The sequence below is a fragment of the Chenopodium quinoa genome, unplaced genomic scaffold (assembly GCF_001683475.1).
Source record: "Chenopodium quinoa cultivar QQ74 unplaced genomic scaffold, ASM168347v1, whole genome shotgun sequence".
NCBI classification, from domain to species: Eukaryota; Viridiplantae; Streptophyta; class Magnoliopsida; order Caryophyllales; family Amaranthaceae; genus Chenopodium; species Chenopodium quinoa.
In genome coordinates this window covers 1,695,891-1,714,084 of record NW_018743828.1, presented here as the reverse complement: position 1 = coordinate 1,714,084, position 18,194 = coordinate 1,695,891, and positions in this window count along the sequence as shown.

Here is an 18,194-nt window from a genome sequence, read left to right as displayed (position 1 = left end):
TGCCAGTGAAATTTCCAATCCAATGATTCATATGCTAAGTAGCTAGATTGTATAAAGGTCTGTTAAACATTATTTACTTAATTTCAGTTCAGTTCAGCTCAACTAAAATCAGTTCAGTTCAGCTCAACTCTAATCAGTTCAGCTCAGCTCAGCTCTAATCAGTTCAATTCGGTTCAATTCAGCTCCAATCAGTTCAGTTCAGCTCCTAATTTACCTCTCTCATAAAATATTCATTTCATCTCAGTTTAGTTTAGCTCCAATCAGTTCAGTTCAGTTTAGTTCAGTTCAGCCCCTCTCATAAAATATTCATTTCAGCTCAGTTCTGTTCAGTTCCAATCAGTTCAGTTCAGTTCATTTTACCTCAGTTCAGTTCAGTTCACTTCAGTAAATGTGAACAGGCCCTAATAATATGATACAAAGTATTGATTTTAAGTATTATTAATTATGAGTTACATAAATTTATATATATATATATATATATATATATATATATATATATATATATATATATATATATATATATATATTATTAAACACAAAGTATTTTGTAGAACGAACTCACGTGAGTCCGCTTAAAAAAATAAATAAATAAATCTTAATTGTCAGAAAATAGATATATATTGGTCATATATTAAGTTATAAATATCATTTATTAGATTAAAGGTGTCAAAAATTAGATAATAATGGTCAGATTTTAGATTATAATTATCAGATCGATATTAAATTATAATAGTCATATATTAGATTTTAATTGTCAGAAATTAGATTATAGTAGTCAGATATTAGATTAAAATTGTTAGAAATTAGATTATTATTATAGTCAGGTATTGATTTATAAGTATCATATATTAGACAATATTAATCAGATATTAGACTGTATTGATAAGATATTATACAATTCCAACAATCAGACCCCTCCCTTGTTCTTCTTTGTGCTCCTCAATCAGACCCTTCCCCTTTTCTTCTTCTTGCTCCATCTAGGGGTGTGCATAAATGGACCTGGACCGGAAAACCGACTAGGACCGGACCGGGGTCTTCGATCCTCACAAATTGACAATTCTGGTTTCTGGTCTGGTCCGGGTAAAAACTAAAATATTTCGGTCCGGACCGGAAAGTGTACTGACCTTTAATTTTCTTTTTTTTTAAAAAAAAAATAAACCTTTCCAGTTCAAAGGAAAATATGACACGAATCCTTTCATTCTAAGTCAATTATTTAGCTAGTTTTAGAATTAATATTTATTATTAACTATTTTGGGAAATACTTTACTTAAATTAGCCATTTTGGTGAGGAAAAATTAATTCTAATAATCCCACCTTTGGCCGATTTACTGTTAATAATCCCACCTTTAGATTATTATTTAGTAATCCCACCTTTATAGGGGATCTTCTTTGTGCACCAAAAAATAAAATAGGGGATCTTCTTTTATTGGTCCTTTATGACCGATAACCTGTACATTAAGTAATTTTTTTAATTTGAGTGACACATGTCATTAAATAATTTGTAAAAAAAATCTGGTCAAATTTTTTTTTTTAAAAAGATTTTATTTAAAACACTCGGCCAACTGCCAATAACCACCCTCCCCAACCTCCGACAGCCCTTCCCCCATCCCCACCGTCGGAACCTCTATTCCACCGCTGGAACCCCTATTTCCACCCTCACATGGCAAAAACTAGCCCTTGATTTCAATGAATTAGAAAAAAAAAGTAAAAGAGAAAAATCTTCAAGAGCAAAAGAGGTGGCTTGATATTGAATTAGGTAGGATTTACGAGGCTTTTCGGCAGTTAGAAGAACTTTTCAGCGGTGATAGGGGTTTTCAAGGTGGTGGGTATGGTGGTTTCGGGGTTGGGATATATGGGTCAGGGGGTGATTTAGGGGATGACTTTTGGTTGGCGAGGTGGTTTTCGATTATGGGGGGTTTCGGCCGGCTGTTTTAGGGGGATTAGGGTGGCCGCCAACCGGTTATTGGTGGGGCTAGGTTGAGGCTAAGGGTTTCACGGTGGGTGGGGGTGGCTGGTGGTTTTTTTTTTTAAAAAAAGTTTTTAATTTTTTTTTCAACCAATTATAAAATGACATGTGGCATCTTAACTTATCAAAACCGGTTACCAACAGGTTAGGGACCAATATAAATAAAGGGGAGACCGATCAAAGGTGGGATTATTCGAATGAATTTTTTATTTTGGTAATAGATCCTAAAATTTTACTCCTTCCGTCTCATTTTGATAGTCCCTTATGGACAAATTTTAGTCCCAAAATGTTGACCTCATTTGATTTTTCCAACAACCATTAATATTAATTTTTTACCAAAATTCCCTCTAATTTGCAGTAATACTTGTGCGAATTTTAATTTTTCATGTAAATTTTGTTTTTCCATGTACTTTTATTACTTTATCTCTCTACTTTTTTGCATACCCAATGTCAATTTACTTTTTCAAAGTAGTTTAACTATTCTTATTTGTGTTTATTAATTCCCGTGAAAATTGTCCACAAGAATCTATCAAAAGGGGATGGAGGGAGTAATAAATTAATGCTCAGATAGGCGGTAAGCCTGTAATTGATATCGAAAACGAAACTGAATTTATGTCATGTACAGATGTACTCCGTGGCATTATATATTGTAATTTTGTCTTGCAAAATCAAATAACAGTAATGAATATCTTGAAAGTAACAGACTCCTCCTTACTTTACTGTCCTCACTCAGTCACTCCTCACTGTATTATTGGTATAAAAATAAATTAAATTATAAAGTACGTACTGCTTACGTAATATTCCGTAATACAACTATTATGAGTTTATGACAGCATGTTTTCGTATTGGATTTATGTGTTGACTTCCGCCTACCGCAGTCACTCAGTCATGACTTTGACCACTTCTTTTAGCTATATAGGATGGCAAGAAATTCTCCATACTTGATGGTGCAGAAAATTATACTCGGATCCAAAGAGTGAGTAGTAAACTGAATACAAATTTAAACTTTTTATTTTTAGCCAAACAAATACAAATAGTATTTGTTTTTGAAACAGAATTCTCCCCGAAATTAGGGTAATAATATCAAAATGTCATAAGGCTAAGTCCAATAACTGTCCCAACGTCCTTCAGCTCCACCTTGCTATCTGGGAACTCGACTTGCAAAAGAGAGAAGGTTAGCTGCCCCAGGGGTGTGACCAGGGAAAACCCCTTCGATACTTAAGTCACTACTTTAGAGGGAGAAGGAGAGAGAATTAGAAAAAAGTTACCATCTTTAATGATTGAAGAGCTATTTATAGATGTAGTTTCAGGTGACAGAAGTTATACTTAATTGAATAAATTAGGGATAAATCTGTACTTTGCTCTGACTAATAATAGGCTGGATCATTAAGGTGCCAAAACATTTTTTTCCCCCTCCTATTATAGGATCACCGCTATAAAATTTTCCTCTATTCTCAAATAATATGTCTGGTTTGAATTTATATTATGAAAACTAATGTAAGATACAATATACGTCAGTCTAATAAACAGGCCCAAACCCCAAACTATACACGCATACGGCTATACGCATATACACATTAGACCTCACACATGCATGCCACATTAGACACTAGCTTTTTTTTTTATTTATTTATTTATTTTCATACTTTCGGTGCACCCATTGTATAATAATTTCAACTAGTGTGTGCTCCGGGCGATGCCCCGAATTGCTAGTTTGTATTTCTTTAATTTGATACTTATGTTCAACTGTTGTATAGCTAGTGTGTGATTTGGGTGTCATCTCGGATGTTACCTTTTTTTTGTTCTTTTTTTACTTCACATGTATTTATTTTCTAATCTTGTTAAAAATAAATAAATTACATAACCTCTGGTTTAAAAGGAATATATAATGTTAAATATGTGAAACTTAAAACATTAATCAAAGTTGGTTGAGATGGTAAGTGTGTAGCATTTATTTGTTTGAGGTTGAGGGTTCGAATCTAGATAAAACAAGCTTACGTGTCGTTGACGTGGCATTATGATATGTTGTCATATATGTTGAAGAGTGCCACGTGGCACAATTCCTTTAAAAGGAACGTCTTTTAATGTAATGTATAGATATAGATATAGATTTGATTTATTGTAACTATTATCAATTTTTTTTTTAAAGTTTTCATTAATTATCCTATTATGATTTCATTTATGCAATATGATTGATTTTTTACGAGGTAGATGTATCATGTAGTACCGCCATGATTCATGACAAATTAAATTCTTTCTCAAAATTTACCTTAAATAATATTTTGGGAAATTCTCTCTGGTAACCACAAACTTTTATTTTTTCTCAGTGGTAAAGCTTGAAACTTTTGATTATCAATGGTGTTTTGGGTGTTTTTGTCCCTTGAGAGAGTTACGTCATGAAGTCTGATTCGGCTGAGTTGTACCTGCAAAATAACGGAGACTCCGGGTGGTTGGAGCTCCGCCTCCGACGGTCAAGTTAGTAACTTGAAACGGAATAAAGAGAACGGAAATTTAGGTGGGTATCTGCTCGGATTCCAAGCTCAGATCTTTCTCTGATGTAAGAGAATAAAGGTGTAATAAATGATTGAATCCGTCCCCAAAGTGGGGGAATATCTCCCTATTTATAGGATCATTGGAGAATGTGCCCCTATCTAGGTCATTTGACCTATATTTTAGTGGGCTGCGCCGTTTTACGGCGTTCCTAGGGATTTGGGCCCTTGAAGGCCGCCATTTCAGAGGCATATCTGAGGGCGCCAAGTGTCAAGAGGATGTTGAGCCACATGGGCCATCCTGAGCTTGACACGTGGCGACCTCTCACTGGTCCACGTGTCTAGGGTGAAAATACCCTAAACATTTTCCCTTCATAGGTCGCACGTGCATATCACGTGGGGCCTGTGACACGTGTCCACCTTTCATAGGTGAACAGTAACGGGTAAAATTTTGAATTTCAAATCAAAATTTTTCCCCCCCACTTTTACTTTCTATAAATAGAAAGTTACCCCCCTCCTTTTCACACCTTACGTTCACATTGACTTTTTAGAGAGAGAAAAAGAGAGATTCTAGAGAGAGATTTCTCTACTCTCGCCTGCATCACAGCAAGTTTCAAGTTTTCGAGTGCTAGCAGTACATCACCCGGTTTACCGGCTGTAGCGGTTTTCAGATTTCTACAGTTAAAGCAAGGTAACCGCCCGTACCATTTTAGCTTTTCTCCCTTTCAATTTGTATACCATTTTTTCCGCCTGTATACCCGGATTTTTTAAGAGAATATAAATGAGTTCCTAATCCACCCACTCGGCACTGCCTAGGACACTCAGCCGATCCCCCGGAACGGCTGAGTCTAGAACAGGGGGTGCCTCTTCTGGACTTTCGGAACCAATATGCTCATCTCCTAATTCCTCCCTCTCTGTGTCTGTGCAGGACACAATGGCCAGAACGAAACAGACGACCAGACGATCTAAAAGCCGGCGCACTATGAGAGTGCCAGCCGATGAGGTTTTCCCGGAAGGGGAACAGAGGTATTGGGAGGAGAGCGGATCTGACGAAGAGGCTCCCTCTACCTCCGGGAGCTCTGGAATAAGAGAGGTAGACGGCGAGGGAACCGCCTCCTCTAATGAAGCCGGCGGTGCTGAGGCCGGCCAAGGATCAAGAGCCGAATCTTCCGGCTCCGACCAGGGTGATTTTGCGGCTGACTATCAACAGCCGCCCAAGGTTGCTGACAATCCCAACCCCAAGAAGACCCGGATGCTGTCGAGTAACATTGCCCTTCTTAATAGCGGGTTCAGGGCCTTTAAAGAGAAACATCCCTTTGGAAGGGGTTGGGAGGTTATTGTCCCTCCGGCTGATGCTGTGATGGCCTGGAGTGACGACATTGACCATGCAGATGATTACTTCATCTGCTACGAGGCGGTTATCGAAGCCGGCCTCCGGTTCCCCCTCCACCCCGGGATTAGGAAAATCCTCAAGGGGTATGATCTGGGGGTTTGGCAGCACACCCCTAACTCGTGGGTGAATATCTTAAGTTACATCGCCGCCTGCGAGTTTCAGAACTTAAACCCTAGTTTCTCTGGCTTCGCTCACATGCACTATTTGAGCAAGGCTCCAGGCGGCCATGGGGCATGGTATACTCTGACTACCTTGCCCCAATACTTAATGACTTTGGACAAAGTGTCCAAATGGTCCGGGTGGAAGGACAAGTTTCATTTGATTTCCTCCCCCACCCTAAGACACAACCGGACACTGCGCCGGTACAATACTGAACCGGCTCTCCTTGGACGTAAATGCCCTCTCCCGGCACTATCTACTAAGGCCCGGGAGCAAATCATGGAGCCGGGGTTCTTTGAAACGACAACTGAGCCCATGGGGGATGGGACTCATATTATTGTACCCAAAAACTGGATCCCCCATCCGGACTTCTTCAAGGACGAGTGCTTCTTGTCCGCCTGCAGGCTGAGTACAATGTTTCCCAGGGGTAGAATACTTCTCATCCGGAATGATTGTTATTTCATTTTTATTGCAAACTTGCCTTAATTTTCTCTAACTTGAAATTCTTGTTTTTGCAGACGAAGCCTTGAGGATGGTTGACCAGGAAAAAACTCCGACTAAGTCCGCGGCGCTGCTGCGCAAGGAGGTGGCACTTGCCAAAAAGGTAGCCATCGAGGCTAAGGATACGAAGAAAGGCGGGGTAAGACTGCCTGACTTTATATGTTTGCATTTTTTTTATATACCGGTTGGGTATACTTACATTTTGCTTCTCTTTCAGGAGTCCGTCAAGAGAATTCCACGATCATTCTCCAAGATGCTCAAAAGGCAAGGGGATGATCTGGAAAAGACTCCGGCTGCGAAAGCCGCCAGAAAGGATCCCCCCCAGAAACAGACATCTGCCTAATCCGGTCGTCCAACGACTGGGGGCAAATCCCCTGCTGTTCTGAAAAAACTGAGCGAAAGCTCAGAGCAGCAGAAAGCGCCGGATGTCTCTACGGCATCAAAGGGTGGCGAGCCACCTGAGGTTGCAGGCGGTGCGACAACCACTGGGGAGGAGAGTAAGCCGGAGACCCATCCGGAAGCTCAAGGTAAGGAACGAACTGAAATACCTTGGCCACTTGATTTTATGAGAGTCAAGACCAAGGTTGATCCTTCAAAGGGGTCAGCAGCAGCCGGCAACGGATGAATGCCGACTACGCTGCTTCTATCTCACAAAGCACTACTTTTGATGCAGATCTAACTTCTGACCAGCCGGATCTTGCAAGCTTCGCAAAGCGGATGGTGAGGACCCTCACCCGGTCTGAGAAGAACTCCATACCTGATCTGCAGGTCGTGGACTTCGACCGGATAATGGGTTCTCTGGCTGAGGTAAAAAATCCCTTTACCTTGATATCTTTTATCTTTAATTTGGCTAAGTAACTCACAAACCGGCTGTTATTGTCTCAGGCTATGGTGAGAGTGGACAGTCTCCAGGCCCCCTTCAAGCGGAAGCAAGAAGAGGTAAATGACGCCAAACGGAGGGCCCTAGAAAACCTCAACTTTGCTGAACATTCTGATTATATGTGTAATTTAAAGATTAAAGCAGTAGAGTTGAAATAGGAGGAGCTGATCCGGAGTTTGACGGCTGTAAACGATGAAGCTAACAGCCGGGCTGATGACCTTGACAAGAAGCTGAAAGATGCCAAATCAGATCTCAAGGCATTGGAAGATGCTGACAAGGAGAATGCCCAACTCCGGATAGACAATGGCCGCATGAAGGTCGAGCTCATGAATCTGCGCAACAAGCAGTCGGATGAGATGGCCTAGGAGCAGACCCGGCTGACTGAGGAGAATGAACGGGACAACTTGGCCCGGCTGAAGATCACCTGGGGCCTCCTTTACCCAGAAATAGACTTTGAGGTCTATAAGCTGAGGTATGATTATGCCACTGCGGTGTATGATGCCCAGCAACTGGGTGATGCTCCACCGCCTCGCTTCAAAGACTGGGCTGCTGAGCAGGGATATGAAGTCTCTGATGATGAGGAGCCGGCGGATGATCATCACGAGGGCCAAGCCAGCCAGACTCAGCCGGAGAAGACTCCACCTCAGCCTTAGGAGGCCTCCTCAATCTTTGCGGCAGTATGCCAACCATTTTATTTGCCGGCTTGTATGCCGTGTATTGTTGTATCTTTACCAACTAAGGAGTTGGGTTAACATTTTATCTCTTTCTTTCTTCACCGGATGTGTCCGGTTAACACTTATTCTGGCCTTTGTGCCATTTTGAATATTAATGAAGTATTCCGACTCAGTCGGTGTTTATATATGCTTGTGTTTTGAGTTTTCCAATTTGAATTTTGCATCTGTTTGCAATTCTTTAATATTTTGCCTAACTTAAAAAAGCATGCGGCAATTTGTAATCCGGGTGCTCTTGCCCCTGGGCGGCTGTGTGGTTGGTTTTATTTCAAGCTGATTGATTGGCTTGAAAACACTTGATACAAGGAGAAGTATAAAGTGTTTTTAGGCCAATCAATCAAAATGGTGATTGCCCCAAACCAAGTGCACAGCCGGCCATAAAAGCGGGTGCTTTGAGCTTCTTACCCAGGCGGTTATATTCCGTCTGGGTTTAACGCGTAGCCATTACACAATCTTTTGCCCCAATAGGGGAAGTGGGTGCAACTTTGGAATAAATAACCCAAGTAAGAATTTAAACCGATGACCGACTGATGCCTTAGGGCATCCGGTACTTGGTTACTTAATTGTTCTTCATAGATTATTCTGGTCAGACAACTATGAGTTGACCAATTTGGTCGTTCAATTTTTACCATCTGCATCTGTACCTAGAACCGACGAATAGTCTGTTCTCTGCGACGATTGCACCCGGAGGGGTGTTGCCGGACGCCTTTGTCCATATTGGGAAAGGCGGTTTTATAAAATAAGCAACCATCCGGCCGTATTGGCCTTTGGTCTTGTTTGAGACCGGTTGTATAGCCACTAAGCGTTTTTGTGCTTAGTTTTTAATCGAATCATTGGCCGAACATAATTACAACATTGGATTTACACTAAATATCAAACTTAGCTTGTTGAACGAATAGTCCATCTGAGTATTACCCAGGCGGTCCAACAATTATTAAATTACACTATCAAACGTAATTTAAATAAATAAAGAGTCCGTCTGGGTTTTACCCAGGCGGACAGGCAGTTATAATGTTCAACCAAACTAAGTATCAAACTTAATAAGTTAAACACAGGGTCCGTCTGGGTATTGCCCTGGCGGACGAACAACAAAAATGGCAAAAATAATTCTGTAAACAAAGCCTAAATTTTCATTAATTGACTTACTGTTTACAAAAATTATACATTCTCAGAAGTAGTACTTTTTTAGATTGTCTACATTCCAAGTTCTAGGCAGGTGGCGACCGTCTGGAGTTTCCAGACGGTAGGTGCCGTTCCTAACTTCTTCATAAATACGATAGGGGCCTTCCCAATTAGGGGTTAGCTTCCCAGCCTCATTGGCCCTACCGATTGCCTCCATTTTTCGTAACACGAAGTCATCCACTTTCAGGGGACGCTTGTGCACTCTTTTGTTATAAGCTCTGGTCATTCTCAGATGGTATATCTAATGGCGCAGGGCAGCGTTGCCCCTGCGTTCCGGGAGGGAGTCCAATGCCAGCCGCATGGCCTCCCAATTTGCCTCTTCATCATAGAGCATAACTCTGAGAGTCGGCTCATAATGCTCAATGGGCAAGACGGCTTCAGCAACGTATACCATAAGAAATGGGGTTTCTCCGGTTTCCCCTTAAGCAGTAGTCCGGATGGCCCATAGGACATGAATTAATTCCTCTGCCCATAAACCACCGACTCTTTCAATTTTCTTTTTTATGCCGTCTGAGATGAGTTTGTTGAAGGCTTCAACTTGGTCGTTTGCTTGGGGTCGGCCGACTAATGCAAAACAATGTGAGATACCTTGATCTCCCAACCAAGTCTTGAGCTGGGGGGTCTCAAATTGAGGGCCATTATCAAACACCATATACATAGGTACCCCAAACCAGGTGATGATGTTCTTCCAGATGAAGGAGATGACATCCTTTATCTTGATGTTCTTAACCGGCTCAGCTTCTACCCATTTGGTGAAATAATCCACAGCCACCAAAATGTAGCGCTTTCCGCCTGGTGTAGGCGTATATGGACCCAAGATATCCATGCCTCGTTTGGCAAATGGGACGGGCTGTGGATTACCGTCAGATCGGTAGCCGGGCGGCGAATCAGTGGGCCAAACCTTTGGCACTTGTCGCATCTTTTGACTAACTCTTTGGCGTCTGCTTCAAGAGTAGGCCAAAAGTAATGCCGCCTGGCTCTGACGGCTAAAGACCTGCCGCCTATATGAGAGGCGCAGTATCCGGCATGCAATTCTTCGAGAATTTCTTTCCCCTTTTCTGGGGTAACACACTTCAATAAAGGTTTGAGGAAACTTGCCTTGAAGAGTTCTCCATTTCTCAACTCAAAGTTTGCTGCTCGCTTTTTCAGGACGACTTCCTCCTGTGATGAATCAGGAAGCGTGCCGTCTGCTAAATATGCCCGGATGCCATCAATCCAGGTAGAGCTTCGGTCTAAGATTCCAATGGGCTCTTCATGTATGCTTCTCTTTTCAAGAACTTCCCAAAAGACCGACCGAGGAGTATCACAGCAGGCGGAAGAAGCCAATTTAGACAATGCATCCGCCTGGTTGTTATCTGACCTAGGCACTTGATTTAGACGGAATTCCTCAAGTGCCCCAGTCTCTTCTTTGACTGCTTGAAGATATTTGATCATAGCCGGATGAGTTGCCTCATATGCTCCCTCATACTTGCTAACGACCAATTGTGAATCAGAATAGGCGTCAATTTTAGTTGCCCCTGCTGCCTTACACATGCGGATTCCGGCTAGCAGGGCTTCATATTCCGCCTCGTTATTTGAGGCTTGAAACTTTAACCCCAGCGCATATTCAAATTTGTTCCCCTCAGGGGACTCATATATAATTCCTGCACCGCAGCCGTTCTTTGTTGAGCTTCCGTCTACATACACTTTCCAAACCTGGTCAACATTATCCGGTTGCACCGTTCGTGTCATTTCAACAATGAAGTCGGCAAACGCCTGACCTTTCACTGCCTTTCTAGGTTCAAAAGTGATTTCAAGACTTTGCATTTCAATAGCCCATTTCAACATTCTGCCGGATGACTCCAAAGTAGACATTGGCCGTTTGAGGGGCTGGTCGGTGTAGATTACCACCGGATGAGCCAGGAAGTAAGGTTTCAATTTCTTGAAAGCCATATACAGGGCAAGGCCAAATTTTTCTACCATGGGGTACCGGAGCTCAGCATTTTTTAGGACATGGCTAATGAAATAGACCGGAAGCTTAACACCGTCTCTCTCAGCAAGGAGAACGGCACTGAGGGCATGATCTGAGACGGCTAAGTACATGTATAACACCTCCCTAGGCAGTGGACTAACAAGTCTTGGCAAAGAGTGGAGGTGTTCTTTCAGCCGTTGAAAGGCCGCCTCAGCCTCATCCCCCCCATTTAAATCTGGTCTTCTTCCTGATTGCTTGGGAGAAGTAAAGGCATTTATCACCTGACCGGCTGAGGAATCTCCCCAGGGCAGCCAAGCAACCGGTTAGTCTCTGTGCTTCCTTGACAGTACGGGGTGACTTCATGTCAATCACCGCCTATATCTTCTCAGGGTTAGCCTCTATCCCCCTTTGATCAATCAGGAATTCGAGAAACTTCCCAGACTCAACACCAAAGACGCATTTCTTAGGATTCAACATGACCTTATGCCGTCTGAGTGTGGTGAAGGTTTCTCGGAGATCAGCAAGGTGATCCACCTGTTGTTTGGATTTGACTATCATGTCATCAATGTATGCCTCTACATTCCTCCCAATCTGATTAATAAAGACAGTATTAATCATCCGTTGGAACGTAGCCGGCGCATTTTTTAAACCAAACGGCATCACCGTGTAACAGAATAGCCCCTGATCAGTGAGGAAGGCCGTCTTTTCTTGATCTTTTTTCCACAGGGGTATCTGATGGAAGCCGGAATAGGCATCCATAAAACTCATCAAGGCATGCTCGGCTGTTGAATCGACCAGACTGTCGATCTTAGGAAGCGGATAACTGTCCTTGGGACATGCCTTGTTGAGATCTGTGTAATCAACACACATCCGCCAGGTACCATTCGACTTCTTTACAAGCACAACATTCGCCACCCAGTCGGGGAAATTACATGGCCGAATGAACCTAGCATCCAACAACTTTTTTACTTCGGCAGCTGCCGCCTGACTTCTTTCCTCGCCGTGATTTCTTTTCTTTTGCCAGATGGGCTTCTTTTTAGGGTCCACGGCGAGTTTGTGGACAGCAAGATCCGGGCTGACGCCTGGCATCTCTTCCACTTTAAAGGCAAAAATGTCTTTGAATTCTTTCAGCAGAAGGTGCAAGTCTGCACCTAACTTAGCAAAGGCAACCGTCCCAACCTTCACGGTACGCTCCGGACGACTGTCGTCCAGAGGTATGTCAATATGTTCACCAGCCGATTGGGGACGGAGCTCATCTGACCCGTTCACCGGTCAGTGATTGCTATTTTTTCTCCTTCTTCACCTCCACCAGCATAGGTGCCTTTATTTTCTTTCCGGCGGCTGGTGGGGCAGGCGTTGGGTCAGCATCCTTGACATTGTCAAGGTCTATTGGTTCCTGGCCGCCTGGGGTTACAGTGTCTCTGACGGCTGAGAGATAGCACTCTCGGGCCGTCTTCTGATCTCCATTCAGGGAACTAACAGTGCCATCATCCCTCTCATACTTGATGAGCATGAGAGATGGGATGATTACTGCCTTGGCTACGTTGAGGGTTGGCCTGCCAAGGATAATTTTGTAGGCGGTCAACTCCTCAACGACCAGCCGGATGGGTAAGTCAATTCTTCCAGTTGGGTAGACCATCCCACCCCCAAAACCAACCAAGGGGTGGGTGACCGGATGCATGCTGCTGACATTGTATTTCAGCTTTTGCAAGCACCGGAGGCTGATGATGTCTGATGAGCTACCGGTGTCAATAAGGATTCTTCCAACCAGTTGGTTGGCAACCTTACATTCAATGACGACCGGGTCATCATGCGGACGGCGGACGCTGCCCATGTCCTTCTCAGTGATCAAGACGTCTGGGAAGGAGGTGCTTGCAAACTCCTGCTCATCATCATCCTTCTCCAGCTTTCGAAGATGGCTCTTGGTGCCTCGGATGGTAGGGCCACCACAGGAAAACCCGCCTTCTATTGTGTAGACCGGCTCCTTGTCGGTATCCGAGCTACTAGCAGGCTGGGGGGTAGTCTTAGAGGACTGACCCTTATTCTTCTTCTTTGCCCCGGCTGGGGACTTAGAAATATAGGACTTCAGCATTCCTTTGTCAGCCAGACGGTCCAACGCCCTTTGAAGGCTGAAACAGTCGTTGGTGTCATGGCCAACTTCCTCATGGTATTGGCAAAATTTATTTTTGTTCCTTGATTGAATGGAACTTTTCACTAGATTCGGCTTCTCTAGGGACAGCCAGTCCTTAATTTCCATGAGGATGGAATTGCATAACTTGTTAAACTCGTACTTGGGGACGTACGGTTTAAACTCTTTCTTCTTCTTTTGGGACGGCTGGTCAGAATCACTAACCGCCCAAATTTCTTTTCTCTTTTTTCTCTCTTCTTTCTTTTTAGCCGGCTGAGCAGGCCGGTTGTCTTTCTGCTTGTCGGACTTCTTAGAGTCCGACTGGCTACCAGGCGAGCAGAGGTCGGTAGCTTGAATGTAGCTTTCCACCTCCCTCAGGGCCGCCTATAGGGTGAAAGCCCCTTTTCTGACTAGGTCGAATTTAAAGGTCGACCCGTCTCTCAGACCTTTGAAAAAGTCTGTAAAAGCTACCTCATCAGACAGTCCTTGAATTTGAATTCTGATCAGATTGAACCGCCTGACATATGAGCGCAACCCTTCTCTCTCTCCCTGCTTAACAGTGCTCAAATCAAGGCTTGTTTTCTTAGCAGGGATGTTCATTGAGAAGTTGGAAGCAAACCGGAAGGCTAGCTTCCTGAAGCTATCGATGGACCCGGCTGGCAGATTACCAAACCATTGTTGGGCAATGCCCTTCAATGTAGTCGGGAAACATCGACGCCAAGTGGCATCATCCAACCCCTGTAGATACATGAGGTTGGTGTAAGCCATGAGGTGGTCTTCCGGATTGGTGGTACCATCATAGGTACCAACCAATACATTCTTAACCTTGGCCGGCTGGGCCGCCTCGGTTATCTCCCGGGTGAACGCAGAAGGTTGTTCACCCAGGCGCAGCAGACGAAGCTGCCAGTCCAATGGCTGGACATTTGGATATGCCGCCTGACCTCCAAAGAAGGCCGGCTGCATGAAGTGAGGGGGATACTGTCCGTAAGCCTGAGTAGGCACATACGGTACAACTCCAATCATGTGAGGGCCAGAATGGACGGTATTACCGCCTGTCTGGCTCTCATGCAAGGAGGGTGCACTCCCTGCAGAAATGTTGTTGAAGTTGTGTGGAAAGTTTGACGTTGAAGCCGATTCAGACAGCGATTGGTTTCTCTTCCGGTTTATGATCTCCCGGGCATCAAGAGTTGGTTTTTTACTTCTCACCGGCTGCTGAGTCCGGCGAGTGTTATTGGTGTTCTTCCTAGGAAGGAGAATTTTTTACCAATAAATGGTCCCGACTGCCTTCTCCTTTGGATGAGGAGTGGGCTGCCGGTCTCTGACTGACTTCCCCTTCTCTGGAGGAGTCTTCTTCGCCGACTGACCTTTAATTTGGCCAGCCCGGCTTTTGGTGATCAACTCTTTAATTTCACCCTTGAAACTTGTCATGAATCTGATGAGTTCGTCTCGGGTGACAAGGGCTGATCCAGCGGCCGTTTGGGTTTCCCCTTCCGGCTGCCCAGTGGGTCGGCTTGGACCCGCCTGGGAGGCACCCCGCTCCAGAATATCTCTGGGCCGGATGCTCTTGATTCTGAGCGAGCCATCATCGGCTGTAAAGGTTTTGACCTGAGGATCCTCATCCTCCTGGTCTGTAAAGACTTCTAGGTCATCGCCCAGACGGTTAGGGGGTGGTACAGACTCTTGAACCATCTTCGAGGTACTCTCCCCACAGACGGCGCCAAATGTTTTGGGTGTTTTTGTCCCTTGGGAGAGTTACGTCACGAAGTCTGATCTGGCTGAGCTGTACCTGCAAAATAACGGAGACTCCAGGTGGTTGGAGCTCCGCCTCCGACGGTCAAGTTAGTAACTTGAAACGGAATAAAGAGAACGGAAATTTAGGTGGGTATCTGTTCGGATTCCAAGCTCAGATCTTTCTCTGATGTAAGAGAATAAAGGTGTAATAAATGATTGAATCCGTCCCCAAAGTGGGGGAATATCTCCCTATTTATAGGTCATTGGAGAATGTGCCGCTATCTAGGTCATTTGACCTAGATTTTAGTGGGCTACGCCGTTTTACGGCGCTCCTAGGGATTTGGGCCCTTGAAGGCCACCATTTCAGAGGCATATCTGAGGGCGCCAAGTGTCAAGAGGATGTTGAGCCACATGGGCCATCCTGAGCTTGACACGTGGCAACCTCTCACTGGTCCACGTGTCTACGGTAAAAATACCCTAAACAAATGGTAATCACGAAATAATATAACTAAGTCAATGATAACTTAACTTAAATAATTTGTCAATTTTTTGACCATGGTTTAGCAATTAAAGTGCAAAAAGACACAACTACCCCCATTTAATTACCCCTAACCCCCTTTCTTCTTCCTTTCGATCTCTTTCCCCTTTCATCTTCCTTTCTCACCGCTAGGGGTGTACAAAAATTGGCCCGGACCTGAAACCGGACCTGAACCGACCTGAACCGGACCGGACCTGACCCGGACCTGTTGATTCAGGTCCGGTCCCGGTTCTTAAAAATCCGGGTTCCCGGTCCCGGTCCGGACCCGGTCCACACCCGGGGTTTTCAGGTCCGGACCTGAAACCCGGTAAAAAAAAAAAAAAAAAAAAAAAATCTGATTCTCTCAGCCTCCCTCAATCTCTTTCATATTTTTAAGTTCTAACCCTAACTCCCTAAGCCCAAACTCTCAGCCTCCCTCAATCTCAACTTCTCAACGCGGCTGTCCGGCTGTCCCAACTCGCTCTGGCCACCGCCCACTGCCGACACCTCCCTCATTCTCTCAGGCGATGCACACCGATAATATCTGGTAAGTATTTGCTTATAATTTTGGTATTTTTAATTCGAAATAATAAATTAAGTGTGAGAATTTATATGTTTATTCTTGTTTTAAATTTTCATTTGCTTTTAATGATTGTTTGATGTTTGCATGTTGAATTTCTTATTTTTAGTTCATCTCTTTCGAATTTCTGTTTTTTTTTTTTGGTTTTTTTGAGTTTAGGGTTCATAAGAATTAAGAAGTTTAGGGTTTAGGGTTCAAGTGCGAAATTTAGTTCGAAATTTTGTGTTTATTATGATTATTAAGATTAATTTAGTGCGAAAATTTGTGTGGTAGGGTGGGTTGGGGTGGGGTTATGGTGGGGTTACGGTGGTACGGTTCTGGTGTGTGGGGGTTAAGGGTTAAGGGGTGGCAGTGGGGTGGGGTGGGGTGGGTTGGGGTGGTGAGCTGGGGTTTTTGGGATGGCTGGATGGAAAATTGTGAATGTTGATGGGGTTGTCGGGAGTGGAGATGGGGTTTTCGTGGTGGCTGGTAGGGTCACCGAGAGTGGAGATGGGTTTTCGGGGTGGCTGGGTGGTGTTTTGGATTGGAGGGGGTTTTGGAGTGGTTGAAAGGAGTCAGGGCAATGTTGGTTCTGTTTCGGAGCGTGTAGGGGTTTTTTGTGGATTGAGAAATTGGGTTGGATTGGTGTTTGGCTCGATTCATTTGGAGCAAGGTTAAATGTGTACTGTTGGTTCCGATTGTGATTTCCTCCTTTTCAAAGGTGAGAAGGATGGAGTAGCAAACTCACGGGGTCTTTTGTTGGATTGAATGTTCTGGGGTTGAGGTGGGTCGATGGTTTTGAAAAAACTCTTGAGATTCACTGTGGTTGTTCTAAATTTTTCAGTTCTCTTTAGGCCAATATTCATGTTTGAGAGATTCTGGGCAAGCAATATAGCAGACTTACATAACCCACTCTTGTCAACCAAAAAAGGAACAGACATATAAGGATTCAAAGAGAAAGTATCTGCTTATGGCCAACTCTATTACACCTAGAGCACAAAATAAACAAATTCTCATATCTGAGTAGCTGATTTGATCAAGGATGGCCATTGGTGAGACATTTCTGTCAGCATTTCTGCAGGTGTTGTTTGAGCAGATGCTGTAAACTGGAGGGAAGAAGTTCTTGAAGCTGATTGGCGGATTTGATCTGCCCAAAACTATCAATAAATGGAAAACGCAACTTACTGTGTTGGAAGCTCTGTTGGAGGATGCTGAGCTGCAGCAGTTTCGCAGCAAACCTGTCAAGTTATGGCTAAATGATCTCCAAGATTTAGCTTACGACATGGAGGATATCTTGGATCATTTCGCAATTGAAGCCCAGCGTTACGAGTTGGAAAAGGCGGAGGAAGATCAAGATCAAGATCAAGATGATCACTCTCACCAAGGGATTCTAGACAATATGGTTTGTGCTGCTACCTTGCTAATTTTACTTTTCTCCCTAATTGCCATAATACTAGTTAGAATATTAGATACTAGTTTTTGTAAAAAAAAAAAAAAAAAGATTGAATAAGGAGTCTTTTACAGAAGAAGAAGAAGAAGAAGAGCAGTGTTTTACCTGTTCTCAGGCTGAGTTACCATCATATGCCATATCATTTGAAGCGTGTCTTTGCTTATTGTTCTGTGTTTCCAAAAGATTACAAGTTCAAAGAGATGGAAGTTGTCTTACTATGGATGCCTCAGGGCTTCCTGCCAGAAACCCAAATTGAAAGTATGGAAGATATGGGCCACAAATACCTTAATGACTTAAGAGAATTTATGTAATTTTATGAGTTTTCGTGGACTTATTTGTATTTTCGGTGGACTCATTTGTATTTTTGGTGTTTGAGAATCGGGACTTTATAGACTTTATGTAGTTTTCGGTGGACACAAGTATTTTTGGTATTTTTGGTTTGTATGTAATTATTAAATTATGCAACAGGTCTAAAAATCACAAAACAGGTCCATATGCAGGTCCAACAGGTTTTGTATTAAAAAAAAAAAAAACGAAAAAGACACAAAACAGGTCCA